At 40.8% G+C, this 8,287-nt stretch overlaps 1 non-coding gene across 1 annotated transcript; it reads right to left on the bottom strand.

Annotated features, from left to right (window-relative positions):
* Nucleotides 1–7,398: 7,398 nt before the first annotated feature.
* LOC124693807 lies at nucleotides 7,399–7,501 on the bottom strand. Its single transcript, XR_007000262.1, has one exon. It is a non-coding gene; the product is annotated as a small nucleolar RNA Z118/Z121/Z120 (small nucleolar RNA).
* Nucleotides 7,502–8,287: the final 786 nt, after the last annotated feature.

Here is an 8,287-nt window from a genome sequence, read left to right as displayed (position 1 = left end):
AAAGAACATATCTCCTCCTTTCCAGGCCATCTCTCTAGCTGCATATTCTGATGTCTGGTCTCATGGAAGATGATTCCTCTTGGGAGGCTCATTCATTTGAGCGCATTAGAGTTCCTGCATTCAACTTTCAAGTTGTTTCAGAGGCTATCAACAAGGAAATGAACTCCCATTTTCATTGGACATTTTTGTTCCTGATGATATCCTGGAGAAAATTTTCACCTTCTTTCCAATAACAAGCATGATATGGTCAACAACAGTATGCAAGAGATGGCATGGTATTATCAACTCAAGCAGGTTTCTTTGGACCCACATGTTGCCTCAGAGGCCATGGTACTTCATGTTCACTTGTAATGAGACTGCTTATGGGTATGCTTATGACCCCATCCTCCGTAAATGGTATGATTTATGAGTTCTGACAGGCCGCTGCTACCAGGTCATCAACCTCCCACTCCCTCAACAACGCCTATTTGTCCTCCAGCACCCAGGTAATTAGTTTATCATATTGATCAAGGGAACCATTTAAAGACTGTTGTCAAGCTTTTATTTGGAACATAAAAACATTAATACGGAATAGTTTTCCTTGCCGGATTGGTAAATCTATGTTCCTTCTGTTTGAAATTGACAATTGTTTATGTGAATGTGCATAGTGTAAATGTTCAAAATCAATTATTTTAGTGTATCATATGATGCATTCCATTTTCAAACCAAAATTGAGTAATGCTCGCCTGCCATGACATATAAGGGAAAAGGCAATGTGTGGAACTAGATAAAGTTTGATCTGCCACTTACACTGGAAGGGCAAGAACTAATGCTTATGCGTATTCTTCCACGGCATATAGAAGGTTAACTACTCCAACTCGATGGCTGAGATAAAAGTGAAATCCTAGCTTTCCCTAGAATCAGCTCTTTACTATCCTGCCCCAGGGGGTTTTTCGGGGATTTTGTTACTTCAGCAAAGGTAATTATCGTTGCATTTTCCATATGCTTGGGATTTAGTGTTGCATTGTTTTCTTTAGTTATATACTGCTATCTCTTGTCTCAGTTGATGACGCTGTCATTTTTGATTGTCCAATCTTCCTGATTTGCTTGATTATTTAACATTTGTAGTTTGATTTTACCTCTTCCATGAACCTCTTTGGATGGTCACCGCAGGCAAGTGACAGTGCTACATCGACTACGGAGCAGCGATCAGGGACATTGGAGCAGGCACCACCAACCACCAACAAGCAGCACTAACAGGGAAGGTACAAGGGTACGACCCTGTCCCTCCCCACTCTCCCTTCCTCTCTCTATACATCTCGTCGTTGTTCTCATTGTTGTCTCGTGCACAGTGTTGTTAGTTATTTGTTGTTTGTTGTTCCATATGCTTAGATATAGCTATGCTTGCTCAAAGTTCTGTGAAGTATTTGCCATGATCTGCATGATCCGTACATGTTGATTAGGATCCGTACCTATGGTGTGCATTTCTGGCGTTTCATATCTGCTTGGTTTATAGCGGTTAGGTTGTTCTTGAATTCTTCTAGGCGCTAGGTATTAAATCGGGTGTAATTCAAGAACAACCTGATTATTTGGTATTGCCACATTCTGGACTATCTTTGTATTGATGATTGAAGGCCGCTGACTTGTTAGGCGTGAAACCTAAATAGGTTGTGCATATTGGGGATGATCATACAAATGATCTACGGGGAGTTGATTATGCAGGCTGTGACTTATCTCTTTGGAGCAGTGATGTACAGTTTCAAGCATAGCTATATGGCCCACCCTCTCTTTTGGGGAACACTAGAGGTCGGCTGCAGCAGTGAGGCAGATGCCAAGGACACAAATGAGTGTGACAGGGCACACAAGGTGTGACGGGCGGGGGCACCACGGTGCAGCCTAACATATGTGTTTATCACTGTAAATTTTGGAATACAGTAGTAGTCAGAGATCATCTTTCAGTGGGTAACTTCATTAAACTTATTTTTTACAGATCATCTTTTAAGGCATCTCCTTAGACAAGATTTTGATTGAAGGATGGTGAGGAGATGGTCTTAGTCAGTTGTGCCTGTAGGCTGCATCTTTACTTGGTTATTGACTCATTCACATCAACCTATGTTAATAGTTAAATTGTTTTCTTATAATGGACAGTCAGTCCTCATTCTGTAAGCCCTTCCTTGATATTTAATTTTTTTGTGTTTTTGCCAGGAGATGACAAGGAGCACCTAGAAGTTAACTGTTGTTGTGCATACATTCTCCACTACGAGCGTAATGTACTGCTTACTTGAATGTGTTTATTATATAAAGATGGGAGGTCCAAGGTAGTTGCCACGGATAGAACTAACAATACTCAAATAAGTTAGATTGAAATGGACATCTAGAGATGGAGTGAAAAAGATCTATGCTTCATTTATGTATTCACACTACTAAAAAGACCTTTTGTAGCACTAGCAACAGCTTATCAGTCTCACTATGAGCTAACTACTGAGTAGGATAAAAATAAATCGTTGAAGTAATTCTCTTATTCATTTCTGGGAAAGTAACACTTGGCTCCGACAAGAATCTGTGTGCAAGCATCACGACATGCTGAGAGACAAGAAAAAGGAAGGATTGACACTCTTGTCACAAATAACATTACTAATATTTGGTGTGTTTGACCAAGATGTCAAAGTCAAGAAATAGCTAGCAGACCTTGCACCTGGATGACTAAAAAACAAAATTTATCAATAGCCAAGCTCTTTGAAGAAATGTTCAAACCCCAGGTTTGACATCTGTGTGTCTCATAAAAGGCGGAATATTCATTCAGTGGGAGGCGACGTTCCCGTCGACAGCGAGGCGCCTGTGGTGACTTCGTCAATTTCAAGATCCAATCCGCCGGCTCAGTCTTCCGGAGGTGCTCATAGGGGTAGGGGTGTGCGTGTGTGCGTTCATAGGGGTGAGTGTATGCGCGTGTATGTGAGCGTCTGCGTTTGTACTGTGTTTCTCAAAAAAAAAAAAAATAATATATGTGTAGTAATGTTGTAAGTCTATTGTTATAGAGTAGAAGCATGTGGAAATCTGATTTGCTCGCATACTTGATACTGCCAGTAACATTGTCATGCTAAAATTTGATACTACAGGTTGTGCTTGATCTTCAGTCTTTCCCATTGACACATTTGTTTCAGCTAAAATTGAGGCCCCCACTAGGCTGGAGGTGACAATTTGAGGGGCGCTCCTTCCATGGATGCGAACTTCAAGAGTAAAGGGCCTCGGAGAAGAGGAACAACTCCCGATTCTGAACGCCTAGAGATCATTTGCGAGGAGCCACCGCCAATTTCTAGCACCTGAAAGCTTGTGGATGGGGAGATGCCAGGAATTCCAGCCTCCTCTTGGTGAGTGGTGACTGATGAGGGAGAGGGGGCGCAATGGTAACAGAAGTATGAAGAAGTCAACGACCTGCCTGTCATTGAGGGGACGAGGTGCTCTCTGCTGCTCTTTTGCGGCGACTCTTTTTTGAAGATGTTTTGCAACGACTTTGGGTAGAAAGAATAGAGGACCGTATGTGTTAGCTAATCGTAGATATGAATCCATCTCGGGTATATTGTTAAAAATGGGCCTTGAACATCTCGGGTATCCATATTATAGATATGAATCCATGCAAAAAAAATATAGATATGATTGTAATTATTTATTTTTGTAGCAACGCACGTACAATTATTCAAGCATAGAGGCTGAAATTAATCGAGTTATGCCGTCACTAGTCTCCCATATGCATGTCATTGTGGTTGACATGTTGTCACTGGTCTCCCATATGCATGTCATTGTGATTGACGCCGACAATTGAGACACCCGGTCTGAATGCTCATAATCTTTCAGCATGGCCTGCCACTTCTGAATCACCGGCGTAGCAATGGGGTATCTTATTACTTCATGTTTTACTGTTTTATGCATTACTTTGTGAACAAATTTGGATAATGGAGGTGAAATTTTAGAAAAGCAAAAATAGGGAGAAGTAAATTGTAATGTTGGCTGGATCTGTCATTCTGCATGTTCTACTTTGAATGTACGAAGCAGGCTGAAGATGATAAATAAAACAGAGTTACTCTCTGTAGTTCACCTGTCGTTGTTCTAAAATCCACGAGTCGGAGCTTCAGGTCTACATAAGAGGTCAATGTACTAGCAGGTCGCGTCGGTCATCTACTTCTCAAGCTCTTGTGATAATATTGATACAATACGGCAGATTACGTATCTAAATGAGAGGGGTTTGAAAATAGCTAGAGGTAATCCACCATACTAAGACTTAATTAGATTTTCCCGATTTCCCCCTACTTCCAGATGACTAGCTGTGTAGATTGAGAACGAATGTGATTAGAAAACTATTCCTCTCACTTCTATCGACATTTGTTTTGCGCAGAAAGAGGTCACGAATATGGAAACAAGCAGCCACACGAAGAACTTAATTTTGAATAGCGAACACTCCCAGGACAACATCAACATGAGATGATCTGAGCTAAAGGGATTAGGGAAACCCAGAGGGTGGTCTGCTAGGTTGCCAGCTCACCTTGCTGGGTGGCGGCTCTCCTACATTAGCTCGGATATCTTCACGTGTATTATTTTTATATATTGTGGCAACCAAAGATACGTTTAGCCCCGTAGCAACGCACGGGCATTTGTACTAGTAGTGATAAAATATATATGCCTTCCAAAACTTGCAACTAGCTAGCCTATGAACACGCACTTCACTAGGTAGCAAATTAGGCTTTGTGGTATCATGTACCGGATATGTCTAGCATGTGAGTTTGTAGAACATGAACAAGAGTTAGACATTCGTGTATGTAAAGAAATGTTCTCTTTGTAATCAAATTTGATCCCAAACCTAAGGAATGTCTTTAAGAGCAACATTTTATTGACTCATCAAGTCATCATCCTCAATTATTCAAAGTACACAATTACTTTTTTGCAACAGACATCCTATAGTTGTTGTACTCCGTAACATGTTTTTATTCAACACTCTTTCCTACATAAACAACGGAACACAGGGGTCTAGATAAGGTGACACCATCCATCAGTACAGCCCTCCTTTTGGCAGGCCTCCGCACATGGACCATTCCTGCATTGTGAACTTTTATAGGTATGGCTGGCCACATTGCATGTCCTGGCTTCAGAGCCTACAAAATGAATGACACAATATGGTGCCTAAAAACATATGATGCTACAGTTTTCTACATAGAAACAGGATATACATATGTGGCGTGGAGTATAAATTTCACAGACCACTAGAAAATGTGTAGACCATGCATTGAGGAAGTGCCTCGCTCCCCTAAAAAAAGGAAGTGCCTCGCTCTATAATTGATTTTTTTTAGGAAAAATTACCAGGAACCAGGAGGAGTAGCATGAGAAGTAGAAAGCATAGTGGCCTTGGAACCTTGAGTACTTCCATGTCTTCGGGAATATAAAGATACAAAGGAAAGTAAGCTTCCAGAGAACTGATGGAAACTTAAATAGTTTCTGCCATCTCTTATAGCCATGAATGTTCAGGACTAAAGTAAAGCATTACCAAAGATATGATTGTCTAATTAATCCTATTTGGTAGATATGGTTGTGTGAGCATATCTAGAAGATATTATTGTGTGATCATATCGGAAATATTTGATTGTATGATCATATCTAGATGATATGCATGCAATGTTGATATTCTATCTTGAAGATACGTTTGTATATGCAGATATGATTGTGTGATCTATTTGGAAGACTTAATTGTTCGATCCTGACGAAAAGATATGACTGTGTGATTAGATCTGGAATATATGATGGTGTGACCTTATCTAGAAGATATGCATGCAATGTTGATATTATATCTTGAAGATACGTCTATGTGTGCATGGTCCAAATCTTTTATGTTCATTACTTTTTTTCATGTGGGATATTAATGTAAACATTTAATGTCTAATAAAGTGTTTTCCTTTTTTGTGGGCGGATACTTCAGCGATGTCGTTCTTACCTCGTGGAGCTGTCTCCGAGGGCGGCATGGTGTTAAAATGGAATTGTGCAAGTCCCAAACCCATTCCATGCAACACAATTGTGACCTTCTTCTCCACATTTTTTTTCAGGAATAGAGCCTCACACGCCTCTTTACTGGACCTCCTCCTTAGCTTGGCATGCTCAGGGGATTCATGATAATATGTCTTCCATTGAGCCCCATACCCGACGCCTCTCAGAAGGCAAGTCTCCTTCCAGCTAAGAGCTATGTTGAGAGGATTTTCTGAAAGTTCAATGACGGTAACCTAGAGGAGGGGTGAATAGGTTCTACAAAATTTTCTTGACTTGTTTGCAATTTTAGGCTATGCGGATAAATAAAATGGCCTAATGCAAAGGAAGTGGAGCACCCTATACGGAAAATACATATATCAAGAACTTCAACCTCAATGGCTATCACAAATTAAATAAGTGCAAAGAAATAACCGAAGCGCGTAGAGACGATGATGTATCCCGATGTTCACTTCCTTGAGGGGAAGTGTAACATCCCTCTTTTAACTAAGCCTATATAGGAGTTGTAATGCGCATCATGAGCATGGCATGCATCTTTTTGTCGAACTCTCGTGAACATACACCGAGCCAAATTTAAAACCACTAAATTTGGCTAATCTAATCCCCCCTATTTTGAAAATGTCCTAAAAAAAGTTTGGAATATAGTTGGTCGAGTCAGAAGCAATCTGTATCTTTAACTAGTTCCCGACCACACATTTACTGTACATACCTAGAGCTAAATATCTAACCGTGTTGGATTGATATATATTAGCTACAGTGCACCTATCTAAAATATCCAAGAAAAGTTATCTACTTAACTTGAAAAGAAGTGACCAAATAGTATTGCTCTACCCCAACGAAACAGACCACTCCACCCATCGTGATCCATTCCCCAGCATACAGCAACTGACCCAAATAGCAGCCCTTCCAAGAACTAGCGTTGGAGCCATCGCGACCACCTACAATGGCCAGCGCCTGGAAGAGAAACACCAGGACCAATCGCTGGAATGGAGGAGTCCATCCCTGATATGTTTCTTGACCTCTTGGAGTACAGGTATACCAGTATGTGAGGCCACCAATACTAGTTTTCCATGTTCAAGTTCCGTTTCCTGTTTCCCTGCGAGATGAGCCGATGCCTGGAGGTACAACCGTACAAGAGTAATTAAATTTCTAAGAGAGAAACTTCACGTTTTCTAACTCATGTTAGCTACGGCTCGTTCTTGGACAACAATTCTGTAGAATCCGTTCTCATATTTAGCTATATCCTTGAGTTGTTCTCTGAACATATTTATCACAGAAGTTGTTAACTAGACCAAGCAACAATTATTCCTCTAACTTACTCAGAATTAATATATTTATCACAGCTTGTCAATTTCTGTCAAAAAAAAATTTTGCGGGTCAAATTAATATAGCAGATGTTTGCTCTAATGATCAGTTTAGGATGTATAATCAATGAAGACGGCCCTTTTAAAGAGAAATCTTAGTCAGATACCATCCTTGTGATCCATCACAGCAAACAAAGAAAAATAGCAGCCATACGTAGATGTGTTGAACACTAACTGCCAAGTGACCAATGAACACAGTTTCTCATACGGTTTACACATTATCCCAAAAAACGAGTGATTCCAAGAAAGTGTGTTGGCTCAGGTACTACTCACAGATTGGTATAATCATGCAAGGGTTAGAGCCATCGCTGATATACTGTCTCGCAATGATGATCAGTGCATACTGTAAACATCCATCGCTAAGCACAACGGCCAGATCTACTAAACATCAAAGCAACAACTGGAGCGCAAACAAAGGTCGCTATGCAATATGAATCGCATCCACGATTACGTGATATTCATGTACCACTTCTTCGCAGCAGACGAAAGATTGAAGCTAAGGAAAGCACACTACATTGCCTGAGACCTCACATGCCTAAATCCGCACCCACCGCGGGCGAATCCGTCTAACCGAGCTACGAGAACACATTCTAACTGGATCAACAAGGCCACGACCACGAGCGCGCAATATGATACCATCAGAGGGGAAATCAATCGCACCTTCGCGTGCGGGATCGGCCGCAGGGGGAGGGGCTGAGGGGTCTGTGGAGTCGGGTTTGGGTTTGTCCATGGAGGCGAGATGCGGCGGCGGCTTTAAAACCCCAATGAATCCCTTTGGGCTCTGGCTCGCTCCATAGATATGCCAGGCAACACATATTAGTAGAAACTGCTTTAAAATAATATTTATTTATATCATTTTAAAATAAAATATAAATAAATATCATTTTAAAATAATATGTATTTGTATTTTATTTATTTTA

Source organism: Lolium rigidum, chromosome 2 (genome assembly GCF_022539505.1).
Source record: "Lolium rigidum isolate FL_2022 chromosome 2, APGP_CSIRO_Lrig_0.1, whole genome shotgun sequence".
Lineage (NCBI taxonomy): Eukaryota > Viridiplantae > Streptophyta > Magnoliopsida > Poales > Poaceae > Lolium > Lolium rigidum.
This window is presented reverse-complemented; position numbering and strand designations above follow the sequence as displayed.